The following is a 15,688-nucleotide window of genomic DNA, read 5'->3' as shown; positions in this document are numbered from 1 at the left end:
AGAATAGTCTTAAGGCATTTTAATAATACCCCCCCCCCCCAAAAAAGGGTCTGCTATAGCTGTTATGTCCTGCCTTACAAAAAGGCATCAAGGCTTTTTAACAGCTATGTCTTGCCAATTTATCTGAAACAGAGATCCTGCCCTGTAAGACTTTCACTGTGAATGACTTTAAGCTGAAAAGCTGGAGCCTAACAAATGTTCTGGGTAAAAAGCATAGCTGTTTGTGCAGTCAAGAAACATTGCAACTGGGATCTGGTTTGGGATCCAAATTACCTTACTGAAACATCTCTAGAACTCAAAGGTGCGGCTCCTTTCAGCTATATGACATCCTCTAGCATACAGTTGAATCACTATGTGATGACCTAAGTCCAGTGTTAAATATGCTGATGTTGGACATGCAAGCAATTCCAATAAAAATACGCCAATTTTATCTTTCCCCAGAAGCCTAACTTTTTTTCAGAAGCAGGCTTGAACCTTGTATAGAAATACAGTTTCTGTAGAGACATTCAGTAGTTTAGAACCCCCAGTATTCAGCAGGCGAGATTAAGATACTGCTAATATAGTTATGTTAGTTCATAATTGGCAAGTAGAACACCCGCAAGGTTTTAACGACTATTCCCCCTTCGAAAAGCCACAGTCTAAAACCTTTCCAGACATAAATACAAAAAAGAAAACTTCTGACAAGCACTGAATCAGTACTTCCATGCAGTAACATACACAGGGAATATATAAGGAAATGTAAAGGGAAAGAGAAGGTATCAAATAGAAAATACATTTCTACTAACTGGAGAAAACATGCTTACAACTATTTTCACCCCTTCTTTAAGGCTGCGTCTGGAAGCCAAGGAATGTGCTAGTTATAAAGAGGCCATTTATGACAGAGTTCAATAGCATTTTAAGAGCCAGAAAGAAGTAGCCTCATTAAAGACACAAACTTGTACTAAGATTTCAACTGTAATAACCCTAGCTAATAACCAGCACAATATTTATGGATAGGCAAAGGAATTTTGTGTCATAATTGTTTATATTTGTAATTTTTGCCTAACAAACATGTCCCCGTCAGTTCAAAAGCACACACCTTCCAACCACAATATGCCGATTCTGGTTTCAAAAGAGATAGAACAGGGAATGCAATGGCCAACAAAATTTTCATAATTCCAGCAGAAAGAGCTATAAAGCAACTACTTGAATGAAACCAAAGCAGCAAAGGCTAGTACAGAAACAACAAATCTAGACAGTGTTATTCACAAGCATGATTTTAGACTATTTCTCTCCATTAATTTTTTTGTTTTAATGGCTGAACATTCAAGACTTGGCAGTAATACTGCTAAATGCCTGAACAATATAAACTCTATCATTTAGTTTGTTTCTGCTGAATTTAAAAAAAGTCCTTAAATCTTCTGCACACATACTGTGTCGTATGCAGTTCCCTTCTACAAAAGTAACATAGGCAAATATGCAGCATTTTCTACTACCTTATAATACTACCACTCATACAGAAAATGTTTCTTAATTTCCTCATATTTTGTTCAACGAAGTGCTTCAAAAAAGTAAAGGCTGTGATTTTTCTTGAATATAACCATTTCAAATATATTCTTTGACATACCATTAACATAAAGTTCCATGGTAACCTTAATCACAGGTATTTTCAAGGCCATGCAAATCCAAAAGTGACTAGCAAAAGAAATAGTTGCCTTTTCCACAGTCATATATCATGATTTCATTAGAACACCCAGAGACAAGAATACTACAGTGAAGTTACCAAAAAGTAAATTAAAATACCATTTTAATCAAACAGTTTGAAGTTTAACCTTTTTAAATCACGAACATTTTAGCGGAAATTTTTAATTCTGAAGACTTGTAAAAGCTCACATCAAACTAAAGGGTCAAGTAACAAGCATATTGTATACGCCCTCTTTTAAAACCAGCATTGAGAACCTAAATTCCTGATACTTCTAAAATAAAGCCTTTATAGAGATTTTATTGCCTTTTGTACACCAAAGCTGCAAGTCAAACTTTAAATTAATTTCCAGTTTGTAGGATACCTTTATTACATATATAATGTAACTACTTCTGAAATTCTTCTATTTTGGGGAGCAGAGAAACATTTACTTCATATGAAGTATACACTCAATCACATAAAGGTTTCTAAAATAGCCTCTCACTGATGTTTGTACCCTGCAGGCTATGTTTGTTACACAGCTAATTTGTGAAATGCAGTCCTCCTACTGTGCCAAATTTCAACAAAGGTACTAAAGTCTGGTAAAGTGGTAAAATGTAGCTGGTTCAGGCAAGTGCCTTGTCAATCAAGCTGCTGATAAATTTAAAATAACCCTCAACTGTCATCATTTTAAAAAGCTGAGTATTTATAATCCAGAATGTAGAAGTCAATAGTTTGTTTAGTAAGCAATAGTGAACCCTCATTAAGTTTTTTCTATCTGAAATACAAACAACTTTATTCAACACCCCTGGGGTTCTGGATGATAGAGTTACTTCCAGGTATTACAGAAACGCACGGGAATACCTTCAGATCCAGCCTCAAGATTCTTATCTATAATTCTCATCTATGTGGAATAAGTGACAAAGTAATAAGACTCCACTTCCTTTCTTGGGAAAGGAAGCTGTTCTAACCTGAGCTTCAGATAAGTATTTGATATGGTGCCAATTCAAAAGAAGAGTATGTGAATTTTTACAAGAATTCAGATGAGCCAAGAGTCTCTTTAGTCTTTACAAGGAAAAATATTGGAAAAAAATATCATCTGACTGAAGGCATTTCACAAGCAGAGTTTCTCAAACAACTTCCCAGGCCAATCCGGCATTTTCCTTCATGAGTTCTCATGAAAAGCAGAGCACACTAACAGACATTTGATGACAAAGCTAGAAAGCAATCAACAAGAGGGGAAGATGGGAATATAACAAAGTAAGCAGACAGACTTTCAGGGTAAAAAATAAGACTAAACTTAAAAAATGCCAAATAAAGTTGTATACTAGAAGCTGACATTGAAGGAAACACACACGCATATTATCATAAATTAACTAAGTGGCAACTCATGAGTGTTTATAGTAGTCACCAAGGAAATAAAGACACAGGATATTTGCTGATAAACAATCTGTATTCAGTAGTAAGTCCAGCATGCTAGGAAATTTGTAGAGATGAGACAATATAAATTCTCAATAGGCAACTGGAGATAAAAGTTATTTTTCTTCTTAATTTAAATAAGAGGTCAGTTGAGACTGTGATTTTTCTTTTTTGATGGATTGTATGTTCTTATTTTTCTTTGTGGTCTGATATTAAAAAAACTGATTCAACTTGAAATTATGGAAATTTCCTCCTAGGACAGAAACATTCATATTCATTTATCTATTGCTTGCATTGCGTAAGTGCCCTTTAGCACAGAAAAAGTGTTATAGTCTTTACTTTTTATTTTCTGCTTGTGATATTCTGTTTTTACTTGAGGATACTTTCGCTGTAACCAAAGAATGCCAGCAAACAGTAAAATAACCTTAGCATCTTTCAGCAAAAAATTCAATGTTTTCTCTGGACAAGGAAGCAGTATTTTCCCTTTTAAAGACTGTCACCAAACATTTAAGTCTAACACCCTCATTCTAAGCACTGTCGGTCCACACATTCTCTGACTCTTCCACCGTTAAATGGGGCCCAAAGGCGTCTTTTGATTTTAAGCCATAGTTGAAACTATCTCTTGTTTTAACCTCATTTAGAAATTTACTAGATGGTCAAAAAAACCAAAACCACTATGTTACTGTTTAACAAACACTAGTGCAGAACGACTTAAACTCTCAGAGGTCAAACAATAATCTGCAGCAATGGTGTTAACTGCTCACAGGCACAATGATTTACTCAGTTCACACCAACTGTCTCTGACAGCACAAGATGCCATGCTTAACTATTAAACTATCAAGCTTTATGCAGCGTTTATTTTCTTTGATAAAGAAATCTGGATTTTATTACTTCAACTGAAATGTCCGGGTTTGTCTTTAAAGCAATACTAACATTTTGATGAACATTTTCAGAAAGTTTGATTTCTAGGCACTGTTCTCTGCATAGGAATATTCCTGGAAAAATTGTGGTTTTGTTAAAACTTTTCCTGCTACTCGATGCCCAGTTAAACTAACAGATGTCTGAGATGAGCTGCAAAGCAACACTACCACGCGTTATTAGGCTTCAAGTTTCACTGAAAGGATAGGGCCAGAACTGAAGGCAACTTAGAGGCACTATCTTAGAGTTAAGAAGATGGAACATCTGCCTCTTCTTGCTGTGCTACACAGGTAACTTATCTTCTTCACAGGCTGGGAGGACAACTAGGGAATGCAGTATCTTAAATAATTTTATTACAAACATCTGAGGCTCACATGCAGGTGACTTGACTGAGAAAAAAAAAACAACCCCAACCCCATCACCAACAAAAATCAACTAGTTTGACTGCACAAACTTTACTCCTTAAACCCTAGAAGAAGTTACACAAAACTGGCTAGGCTTTGCTTCCCCCCACCCCCCTTTTTTTCTTCCAAACAACCCTGAGGATCTAAACAAAAGCAAAATTTAGGTAAAATCCAGAAGAAAGACAGCCTTAAAGCAGCAGTTTGCTTGCCCTGTGTCTGTGGAACCCATCCACTAGATGTCAGTGTCCCCTTGGGCAGGTGAAAACCTTCTTGCATCCCAACGAAAAGAAGGCAGCTGATAGTTATCAGGTCAACTGTAAACGACGAAATTCTTATAAAGCATCCCTGGGCATCACCTGGGCCACAACAGAAGCAGTCAGCAACAGCAACATTTGTGCATATCAGATACAGAACATAAATATAGTCCTAGACACAAAGTTTAGCCAGTAAGGTAAGAGGCTAAAGAGCAAGAGCTGTTTCATGCAACATTACTGATTAAAAGTACAGCACATTGATCAATAGATATTAAGGCATGCTGAAAATGGGTGATAAAAAGGCTGCAAGATAAAGGTATTTCTGCTTCCTATTTCCTAAAATATCCCAAAACACAAAACAATGCTTTTTGACAAAAAAATACTAGACACAAGAATGGGCTCTACTTCTACCAAAATTCGAATCAGGCCTGAAGAGGCTTAGACTCAGAAGCAATAGAATAAGTTATTATAGCACAGCGTAAAATCCCCTGTGATAGGCATGAAAACACCACACCCTAAATAAAGGACAGAGAAGAAGTCAAAGTTCAGGCACATTAAGTGCCTGTTGCAGGAAGAAATGGGTAGGTGTTTCTGTTCACCTCCATGAAATCTAGATATTAAGATAAACTATAAATTTATAATGGTATATTTCAGTTGGAAGGGACCTACAACGATCATCTAGTCGAACTGCCTGACCACTTCAAGGGTGTCTAAATTTCAGTCTAAAAGGAGAATACTGATATAAAAGGAATCTTACACTTGATGGCAGGACTACTTACTCAGAAACTAATGCCACCCCTACAAATTATGGAGTGCTGACAGGCAAGGGCATGCCAGAGGGGAAGCAGCATCATGCATTACAAAAGCAGACACACAAACAAAAGGAAGGTGAGAAAAGTCAAGCTAAATTTCTATAATATATTTTAATCCACCCAGGATTGTATAAGATCTATACTATCAAGGAAGCAATCACAGTAGTGGTAGCATCCACAAGAAACTTGGTGGTTCTTGCCAAGGAGATTGGGAAGGCTACAAAGCTGAAAAATAAGAAATTAAGAATTTCAGAGGAGGACAATGTACAGATTTCTTTCTTTTTAAAGATATCAGATCAATTTTCCAGAGAATCTCACTCAATCCCCCAGTAAGAAAAACACCTTGAAGCAGATTTGAGCAAGCACAGGACCTGGCTAAAGACACAGCTTCAGAAGAACGACTTACAATTACTACATACGTATACCTGGTATCTTTGCCAGACAGGAAAAGGCTAAAAAAAAAAATTCACCACAACTTTTTCCTTTAGAAATAGGAACTTTAAAAAAAAAAAAAAAAAAGAAAATGAGGAAGTTGAATGAAAGGAAATTATAGAGAGCTAAAAAAGTAGAACAACTGCAAGCAGCACAGGGCCTGTTTAAACATGCCAGGTAGCAGTACCTGTCACTATCCTGACTGTCAATACAGCGGTAATGGGTCCTGGTGTCCTGTGATCATCAACCTGCTGCTGCTGTGTACACAGTTTGGGAGCTTCTACTCAGAATCTGCCACTGAGAGAAACTGGGAGGATGGCTCCATTTCATGTCTTACATTCTTTCTCTCAGTACCTACCAGTCAGAATAAAGTATTAGACTAGGTACACATTTGATTTGACGCATTACAGCATTTTTTTATATTCTGAAGAAACCATAAAGTATCATATGATCCTAAAATCTTATCTACTTATCTTCCACCCCAGTTAAGAACATACCTATTGAACGATGTAGAGCAGATTGTATCGTGCTGCCTGGAAAGGATAAAAAAATAATCTCATTCTGTTATTGCTTTGTCCCAAACACCATAACTGTAGTTATGATCATTTTAACTGTTCACTGTTTTATAACCAAGTTATTTTTAAGGTACTGTCTGTCTTCTACCCAGCTCCTGTTTGCCTGAGCAAGTCTCAAGACAGTTTTACCCCTTTGATCTTATGCTGCAAAACCAAAGAAATGTCAGGAAAACTGCCCTCAATATGGCAATAATCATAGAATCATAGAACGGTTTGAGTTGGAAGGGACCTTAAAGATCGTCTAGTTCCAATCCCCCTGCCATGGGCAGGGACACCTTCCACTAGACCAGCTTGCTCAAAGCCCCATCCAACCTGGCCTTGAACACTTCCAAGGATGGGGCATCCACAACCTCTCTGGGCAACCTGTTCCAGCACCTCACCACCTTCACAGTGAAGAACTTCTTCCTTACATCTAACCTATATCTACCCTCTTTCAGTTTAAAACTGTTACCCCTTGTCCTTTCACTACACTCCCTGTTAAAGAGTCCCTCCCCATCTTTCCTGTAGGCCCCCTTTAGGTACTGGAAGGCTGCTATAAGGTCTCCCCAGTGCCTTCTCTTCTCCAGGCTGAACAACCCCAACTCTCTCAGCCTGTCTCCATAGGAGAGGTGCTCCAGCCCTCCGATCATCTTCGTGGTCCTCCTCTGGACCTGCTCCAGCAGGTCTACGTCTTTCTTATGTTCGGGTCCCCAGAGCTGAACACAGTACTCCAGGTGGGGTCTCACAAGAGTGGAGTAGAGGGAGAGAATCACCTCCCTTGACCTGCTGGCCACACTTCTTTTGATGCAGCCCAGAATGCGACTGGCTTTCTGGACTGTGAGCGCACATTGCTGGCTCATATTCAGTTTTTCATCCACCAGTACCCCTAAGTCCTTCTCCGTAGGGCTGCTCTCAATCTACTCGCCACCCAGCGTGTATTTGTGCTTGGGATTGGCCTGACCCACGTGCAGGACCTTACACTTGGCCTTGTTGAACTTCATAAGGTTTGCACAGACTCACCTCTCAAGCTTGTCCAGGTCCCTCTGGATGGCATCCCTTCCCTCCAACGTGTTGACCACACCACACAGCTTGGTGTCATTGGCAAACTTGCTGAGAGTGCACTCAATCCCACTGTCCATGTCGCCAACAAAGATGTTAAACAGCACCAGTCCCAACACAGACCCCTGAGGAACGCCACTCATCACTGGTCTCCACTTGGACACAGAGCCATTGACTGCAACTCTTTGAGTGTGACCATCTGGCCAATTCCTTATCCACAGAGTGGTCCATCCACCAAGTGCAAGTCTCTCCAATTTAGAGACAAGGATGTCATGCAGAACAGTGTCAAACACTTTGTACAAGTCCAGCTAGATGACGTCCGTTGCTATTCCCTTATCCACCAATGCTGTAACCCCATCGTAGAAGGCCACCAAATTTGTCAGGCACGATTTGCCCTTAGTGAAGCCACGCTGGCTGTCACCAATCACCTCATTTTCCATGTGCCTTAGTGTAGTTTCCAGGAGGATCCGCTCCATGATCTTGCCAGGCACAAAGGTAAGACTGACTAGCCTGTAGTTCCCCAGGTCTTCCTTTTTTCCCCTTTTTAAAAACGGGGGTTATGTTTCCCCTTTTCCAGTCAGTGGGAACTTCCACGGACTGCCACAACTTCTCAAATATGATAGATAATGGCTTAGCCATTTCATCCACAAGTTCCCTCAGGACCTGTGGATGCATCTCATCAGGTCCCATGGACTTGTGCACCTTCAGGTCCTTAGATGGTCTCAAACTTGATCTTCTCCTACAGTGGGCAGTTCTTCATTCTCCCAGTCCCTGCCCTTGCCTTCCGTGACTTGGACGGTGTGGCTGGAGCGCTTGCTGGTGAAGACTGAGGCAAAAAAGTCATTGAGTACCTCAGCCTTCTCCATGTCCCGGGTAACCAGGCCTCCCGTTTCCTTCTGGAGAGGTCCCACATTTTCCCTAGTCTTCCTTTTATCACTGATGTACCTATAGAAGCTTTTCTTGTTTCCCTTGACATCCCTGGCCAGATTTAATTTTATCAGGGCTTTGGCTTTCCTAGCCTGATCCCTGGCTGCTTGGACAATTTCTCTGTATTCCTCCCAGGCTACCTGCCTTTGCTTCCACCTTCTGTAAGCTTCCTTTTTGTGTCGGAGTTTGTCCAGGAGCTCCTTGTTCATCCACGCAGGCCTCCTGGTGTTTTTGCCCGACTTCCTCTTCGTTGGGATGCATTGCTCCTGAGCTTGGAGGAGGTGATCCTTGAATATTAACCAGCTTGCTTGGGCCCTTCTCCCCTCCAGGGCTGTATCCCATGGTACTCTACCAAGCAGATCCCTGAAGAGGCCAAAGTCTGCTCTCCTGAAGTCCAGGGTAGCGAGCTTGCTGCACGCCCTCTTCGCTGCCCTAAGGATCTCGAACTCTGCCATTTCGTGGTCACTGCAGCCAAGGCTGCCCTTGAGCTCCACATTCCCCACCAGCCCCTCTCCTTGTTGGTGAGAACAAGGTCCAGCACAGCACCTCTCCTCGTTGGCTCCTCCATCACTTAGAGAAGGAAGTTGTCATCAACACATTCCAAAAACCTCCTGGATTGCTTACGCCCTGCTGTGCTGTCCCTCCAACAGATATCAGGGTGGTTTAATTCCCCATGAGGACCTGTGAACATGAGGCTGCTACTATATCTGTCTATAGAGGGCCTCATCCACTCAGTCTTCCTGGTCGGGTGGCCTGTAGCAGACACCCACTGTAATGTCACCTGTCCCCACCCTCCCTTTAATCCTGACCCATAAGCTCTTGGTCAGCTCCTCATCCATCCCCAGGCAGAGCTCTATGCACTCCAGCTGGTCACTGACATAAAGGGTGACACCCCCATCTCCCCTGCCTGTCCTTCCTAAAGAGCCTGTACCCTTCCATTCCAAAACTCTAGTCACAGGAGCCATCCACCACATGTCCATCTTGCCAATGAGATCATAGCCCTGCAAGTGTGCTCACACCTCTAAGTCCTTGTTTATGCCTCATGCTACATGTAATTGCATAGAGGCACTTAAGTTGGTCCCCCGATGAAGCTGACTTACTGGCTGAAATTCTTTTGTGCTGCTCTTGAGGTGCAGGTTTTTCTTCCCACGTGCATACATGCATTACAAGAATACTGTGCTTGCTGGTCTGTCTCTTTCCAAGGTAATTGTTTTGATAATTTTAATGAACAAGTGGTCCTTTAACAGCAACAAAGGCAATAAGGAAAACACAGCATCCTGGCCAAATTCCAACTCTGACAACATTTCCTGTAAGTCTTACACTGTATCTTCATCCACCATGCTGAAACTATTGGTTGGTCAAATACAGGTGTACTCAGCACTGGCTTAACTGATCTGTAGATTCATCTACTCATCTTTCTCCTCAGTTATGGATATACATATTATACCATGTGTGGCAGATTCTAACTTTAACATCACTAAAAAAAAAAAATAACTAAAAATACAGTATAAGATAATTATAAGATGTGGATAGAGGGGTTTCCTACTTCTATAGCTTTGGGATTTTTTTTAAGTTTGGTATGAGCTATGCTTCTTCATCAATGCAAGACTGTTCAACTACCACCAGGACAGAGTTTCATACCCACCCCTACAGACAAAGGTTAGCTGGACTGTTTTTATCATACTGGAGGCAATAGTTAACATCAATGACAACAGCTATTTATATATTGAGATTTTACATATCAATCACTTATCAGTCTTAGCCTTTTACTTCAATTCCGTTTCCTTTAATCTTATTTCTAAGCCACTAATCCCCTTTATTGCCATTCTTTCTTTATATCAGAGCAAATGCTGTCTGTATAGTAACTTGCTACTGACACATGGGCTACAGCCCACAATTGCCCATCTAGGAAAAGGAAAGTTGCTGAACACCAAATGAAGTATTCCTCTTTTCTCTGTTTACAGATACATTTTAAAAAATTCTGAGAAAATACTACAGTTGTGGTCAAATTCACATTCTAATTCTGGAAAACCGGAAACCGTTTCAGCAAAGCCACAGAATTAACAAGGTGACTCGGTGAGATACTCTGACTGTGGACACATCAGAAGAGAGGCAGTGGGTGGATTAGCATCACAAAGCCCACTGCCAGCAGAGACTGGAGTCAGGCCTTGTTTGTAAAATACTGGTGACAGTTTCTGGCACAAGCAGAACTTCTTCCACATTTTTACTGTCTCTTTCAACTCAGTATATTGCTCAACATACCTTGCTCACAGAGAGAGCAGCAGACTGCTAACCTGCACACAAGTAAGGTACAAATACCTTCCTGTTTTAGCTCACTAAAATGCAATGTAATCTCCACAAAGAAACTCCTGTTTTTGAATAGCTTCCTCCTAACTTATACTCTTCACTGCTTCCTTCTCCATCAAGATGGTTTTTTTACCTCCCTCAAGAAAAATTACACTTCATAGCATTTTACTGAGTATTGAACTTACAGATCTAAAATTGGAGAATCAACACTTAATTACACTTTTAGATAATGGAAATGTAAGTTTGTGAAACCGCTAGTCATGGCTCTTCAGAATGACAAAGTAAATGAAATACAGGAAATGAGGAAAGTTGCATTACCAAAGTTACTTCCTCAGATCTATCAAAGCTACTCTTGGGAAAGGCTAGATAAGAAAGAATGGAATCTAAAATTTTACAAAGTAAGATAGAAAATACTAAAAGCAAGCAAAGTATGGGTTTCTTTTATACAAGAAAAAAAAAGAACTGGGAAAGTGAGACTACATAGCACTGAACAACTTAAAAGGAACAGGTTGTACTGCTGCTTACAGCCATGAAAACTACGTGACTTGCTTTTCAGTGTGGAAACAGATATGCCTTAAGTCAGAAAAAACCCAAACTTCTGAATTCCTACAGATGTGGAAGACTGCTATTGCAGGATTTCTAGCTAGGAAATAGGCTAGATATTGCATGCAGTTTGGACTCGGGAAAAACAATGACCCTTTCCAAATACCAGAACTCCCCACGCTTAGTAAAGGAGAACTATTTAAGCACACTATAAGTAGGACACAAACCAAGTTTCTCAATCTTATTTTCTCCTGATGGAAGTGGCAGCCTTCCAAACAAAATCAATAGCTTTAAAAGATCTCAATTTATTTTCAATGCGTCAGCTAAGTTTAACCTCAACCGCAGTGTCTGCTGCAGTTTGACTTTAAGGAACACCAGCATTTTTCTAAAGCAATGCCCTCTTTAATCCCTGCATTGTGCCTTCCCTTAAAGGCTACCTTCTTCGCATTCCCAGTTGCTAGCATTGTGCATCAGTATTCCACTGGGTAACCAGAACAGCTATTAATGCTAATAAGCCCAGACAGGAATACACGTTTGTTCTAAAGAGACAGTAACTGCATGACAAGTAATAGGATGAGACATACAGGATTGCTAAGTCCTGGCTTTAAAATGCAAAATACAGAAATACATACTCTCCAGACAAAGTGAATTAATTCACAGGAGCGGTGAAGTATCACAACATCTTATCAGGACACAAGTGCTTCTTATAGATGCATTACAGTGAATAGTACATTATGTGAGAACACTCAAGTACACCACTTACTAGAAGATTGCATCATGACCCCAACGCAAGCTGCACTGCTATTCTCTCTGAATATCGACTGCATCCCTTGTAGCTGTCAGGACTCAACATTTCTTTCAAGAGACTCAGATTAGGCTTTGGTCTCCAGGAACCTCTGTAATAACCAAGCTTAGATAATAGTTCAATACTACAATTCCTCTTTTCAGGAAAGGGATTAATAAGCAGTATTACCTGGTCCAGTGCAAACCCTGGAATATTTATCCTGGTGAAATGAACAAACCGTAACATGAAAATTCATAAGGAACAGCATACATGATGATTCTTACAAAGACCATTTCCAAAGAGAATCAAAAAAGTCCAACTGTCAGACATGCAGAGAAAACAGCCTGTTACATTCAAAACAGCTTTGGATAAACCCTTTCAATCCCTGCAGTTGCTTTTAACCAGTCTGGTTAAGCCTCATTGTCCTACTTCCCAGGCTTCTTTCCCCATTGTCCAGAGCTAACACACTTCTAAGATTTTTACTTATTAAAAAAACGTTGGTTATCAGAGCTAGATAACATTCGCAAACTTAACTTTCTCTTTAAGAGGATAATAAAGCCAATAAAATGTGTGGCTAAGCTATTCTGTTCTGAATTTAAAACCAGGCTCAAATAGCACAGCCAGTTCTCCTTTGACCATTGAATTAAAACGAAACAAACAAAAAAACCAGCAAAAAATCCACCCATATACGTTCTCTCTTATTATAAGCCAACAATTGATCAATCAGTGCTTGCACTGCTTAAAAGCGAAAACTCACTATAGACAATCATTTGCCTTCAGTTCATTAAATCCATAACAACCTGTATAAAGTTAATGCTTGTTCTGAAGAGCTTCCAGTCTAAAAGCAAGGCAAAGACAAATGTGAAGATACTTAACTTATTCACATGGTTTTCCACTCATCATGCAATGGCCTCTGTCTTCCGAAAACAGTAACAACGGATGGTTTAAAAAATAAGGAAATCATTCTAGCAGTACAGGGATAAGGTAGCACAAGCACAGGAGTAAAGGGGAGGGAGGCAAAAAAGAAAGAAAGAAAAAAAGAACAAAAAAACCCACAAGAGAGAGATCAGAGCTGAGATGTGTTGAATCAAAAATACATGTTGCAATTTGCATAAGATCTGACAGAAGTACTATGCCCAGTGGAAAACTACACATTTTGCAGGGATGATTCAACTACTAGCTGACATAAATGCAGAATTCCTAAAGGGTATCTTGTTTATACAATGTCCAGAAGCTAGATCCAACAAGCTAGAGACCAATCAAAAGACAGCAGTATGAATGCAAAAGGAAGGCCACACGAGCATTTCTTCTATCTTTTCTTCTGCAAAAATCCTTCCTCCGTGGCATTTGAGATATCCTTAAAATTCACAATACACCTTGCATAAGCTAAGTTCCCCAACTTTCTTCTGGAGGTTCTCTCAAGCCCAGTTTATAAATTAAAAAGTTTCATGTACTTAACTTTCCACACAATACAACAATCATATATACCCATTAAGCTGACCTACCACAGGAAGAAGGTTGTGATCTCTATCCAAACAAATCTTCAGTTCAAACATACAAAGTTTGTAAGCTACATTCCTACAAACAGAACATTTCACTTTCTCAGTTGTTACCAATAAACACTAAATTACAATACCACACTAGCAAGAATCTGTTAATGGGGAAAGGAAAAAAAAAAAATCATACAAATCTTAAAAGTAAATATTGTCTGCTGTGTTGTTATCACTTATCTTAGAATAGTTTGCAAGGAACGCCACCTGAAAATCTACACCATCAGTATATGATTCAGGAAACTCCTGACTTCAGAACCAAGTTCTGGAGGTTTTAAAATAATACATTGGCCCCATAAAATCTAAAGGACATGGCACTGAAATACAAGAATAGAAGGAACTCATTTTTGCATTTATTTACCAAAGCCAAGTCCAGTGACTCCCTGACATGCCCTACAAGATCCTTCACCTGACTAAAATCATTTTTAGTTCAAAGGTACTGTCCCTCTAGAAATAGATCAATTCACAACTTAATTATATCCCTGCACTGAATTCCCTTTTTACTTCATTGCTACTTTTCTTACTTCTAAACACATCCTGGCCTGATATACGCTTAATAGGTCTGGAAGTTAACTTCATCTGTAAGAGCTAAAAATATCATCACTGAGGTTTTTATATCCACATACTTTCTTCACTGTTCACTTACTTTACCAGACACGGAATATTTTTTCTATGAATACAGGAAGGGAAGCCTATTATGTATGCTATAAGACTGTACAAACAGGATGCTGGCTTCATTTTCACACAATCACCAATTTAAACAGTGCTAATGCTTTTTAAAATGCTGCACCAGAAAGATACATTGCTATAGCTTTGCACAAAAAATGGTATAGTGTTTAATAACGTGTAAGTTACCTAATGTAAGCTCTCAGTCAGGCTATTCCATATTAGAATTAGTTACTGAATTAGCTAGCATTTTAGAAGCAAATATTATTTCCCTTTAGGAAATCACAGTTTATATATGGATTTATGGCAACAGCTTGTTGACTTTAGGATACAGATTTTTTTTTCAGTATTATTGGTCTCTCAATTTAAATCATTCACTAACAGGCTACAGATTTCTGTAACCTGTAAGAAATACAACTAGGCTTCTCTCTGCCACAGTTTCATGTATAGAAGTTTCCACCTGTTCTTTTCAGAACAACAAAAATGGGAAGTTGACATCCTAAATAATTTGCAGGCTGCATTTTCACTGTAACAAAAAAAAAAAAAGAACAAAGAAAAGAAATGAAAACTCAAATTTCATCATGATAATCAAAATATTAAGAAAATATCTGGCACCAATTAAAGAAGCAACTGGAGCAATATTGCTACATAATATCAGGGCAATTCCCACAGCAGTTCTGTGCAATAGCCTTTGGAAAAGCTCTTCTGTTTATAAGGAAAATATAAAAGCTTGCAACTGATTTGTGAGTGACTATATGGCTTAACACCCAGCTTAATGACAACTTACTTCAGAACATTCAGTTTGGAAAAGGGACTCGTGTCCAAAGATCCTCTGTTCCAGTTTTATAGCAAAAAGCTGCTAAAGGAAACAATGTAGGTTACATTTCTCCCTTCTGGGCCTACTCTTCATGAAGTAGGAATAACAGAAAAATAAAGTATCTATAAAATAACACATTTCTTTACTAAAATAAATTCCAATGTGTGCCTGAAGTACTTTCCAAGACCCTTCCACCTGACTAAAATCAGTCATTTTTCTGTATTAAAATTTAAATATAGTTCCCTATATGTCCATTAATATTTACACACAGTTATGTTTCTGCAACCTCACAGGAAATGAGTTAAAATTAGTTTTACATTTTAATTTGGTCATAATAAAAATCAACACGGCTTTGTGTAACCACCTATACTACTAAAAATTGAAGTCTTTACAAGAAACTGTCAAATACTTAGAGCTATCTGGGAAGACTCACAATATCTAAGAGATTATTTCCTTCCTTTAGCAGTTTGTGCAATAGGGCTGCTGCCCTATAGGCAATTTATAATTAATTCAGTTCTGCGGGAATGCTCAGGTTTTTGAAGCAGTTAAACTAACCTACATATGCCCTTCCCTCCAGAATAG

General features: G+C 39.2%; 1 protein-coding gene and 1 long non-coding RNA gene across 2 annotated transcripts in view; both read right to left on the bottom strand.

Annotated features, from left to right (window-relative positions):
* PTPN12 (protein tyrosine phosphatase non-receptor type 12) overlaps positions 1-15,688 on the bottom strand; it is an 83,751-nt gene that overhangs the window by 57,963 nt on the left and 10,100 nt on the right. The window lies entirely within an intron of this gene.
* LOC128142673 (uncharacterized) lies at positions 4,545-14,424 on the bottom strand. Its single transcript, XR_008235474.1, has 3 exons — positions 7,474-14,424; positions 6,397-6,432; positions 4,545-6,253 (listed from the first exon to the last, which is right to left on the bottom strand). It is a non-coding gene; the product is annotated as an uncharacterized LOC128142673 (long non-coding RNA).

The sequence above is a fragment of the Harpia harpyja genome, chromosome 6 (genome assembly GCF_026419915.1).
Source record: "Harpia harpyja isolate bHarHar1 chromosome 6, bHarHar1 primary haplotype, whole genome shotgun sequence".
NCBI lineage: Eukaryota > Metazoa > Chordata > Aves > Accipitriformes > Accipitridae > Harpia > Harpia harpyja.
The sequence above is the reverse complement of the archived record's forward strand: the minus strand, read 5'-3'. Positions and strand labels throughout refer to the sequence as shown.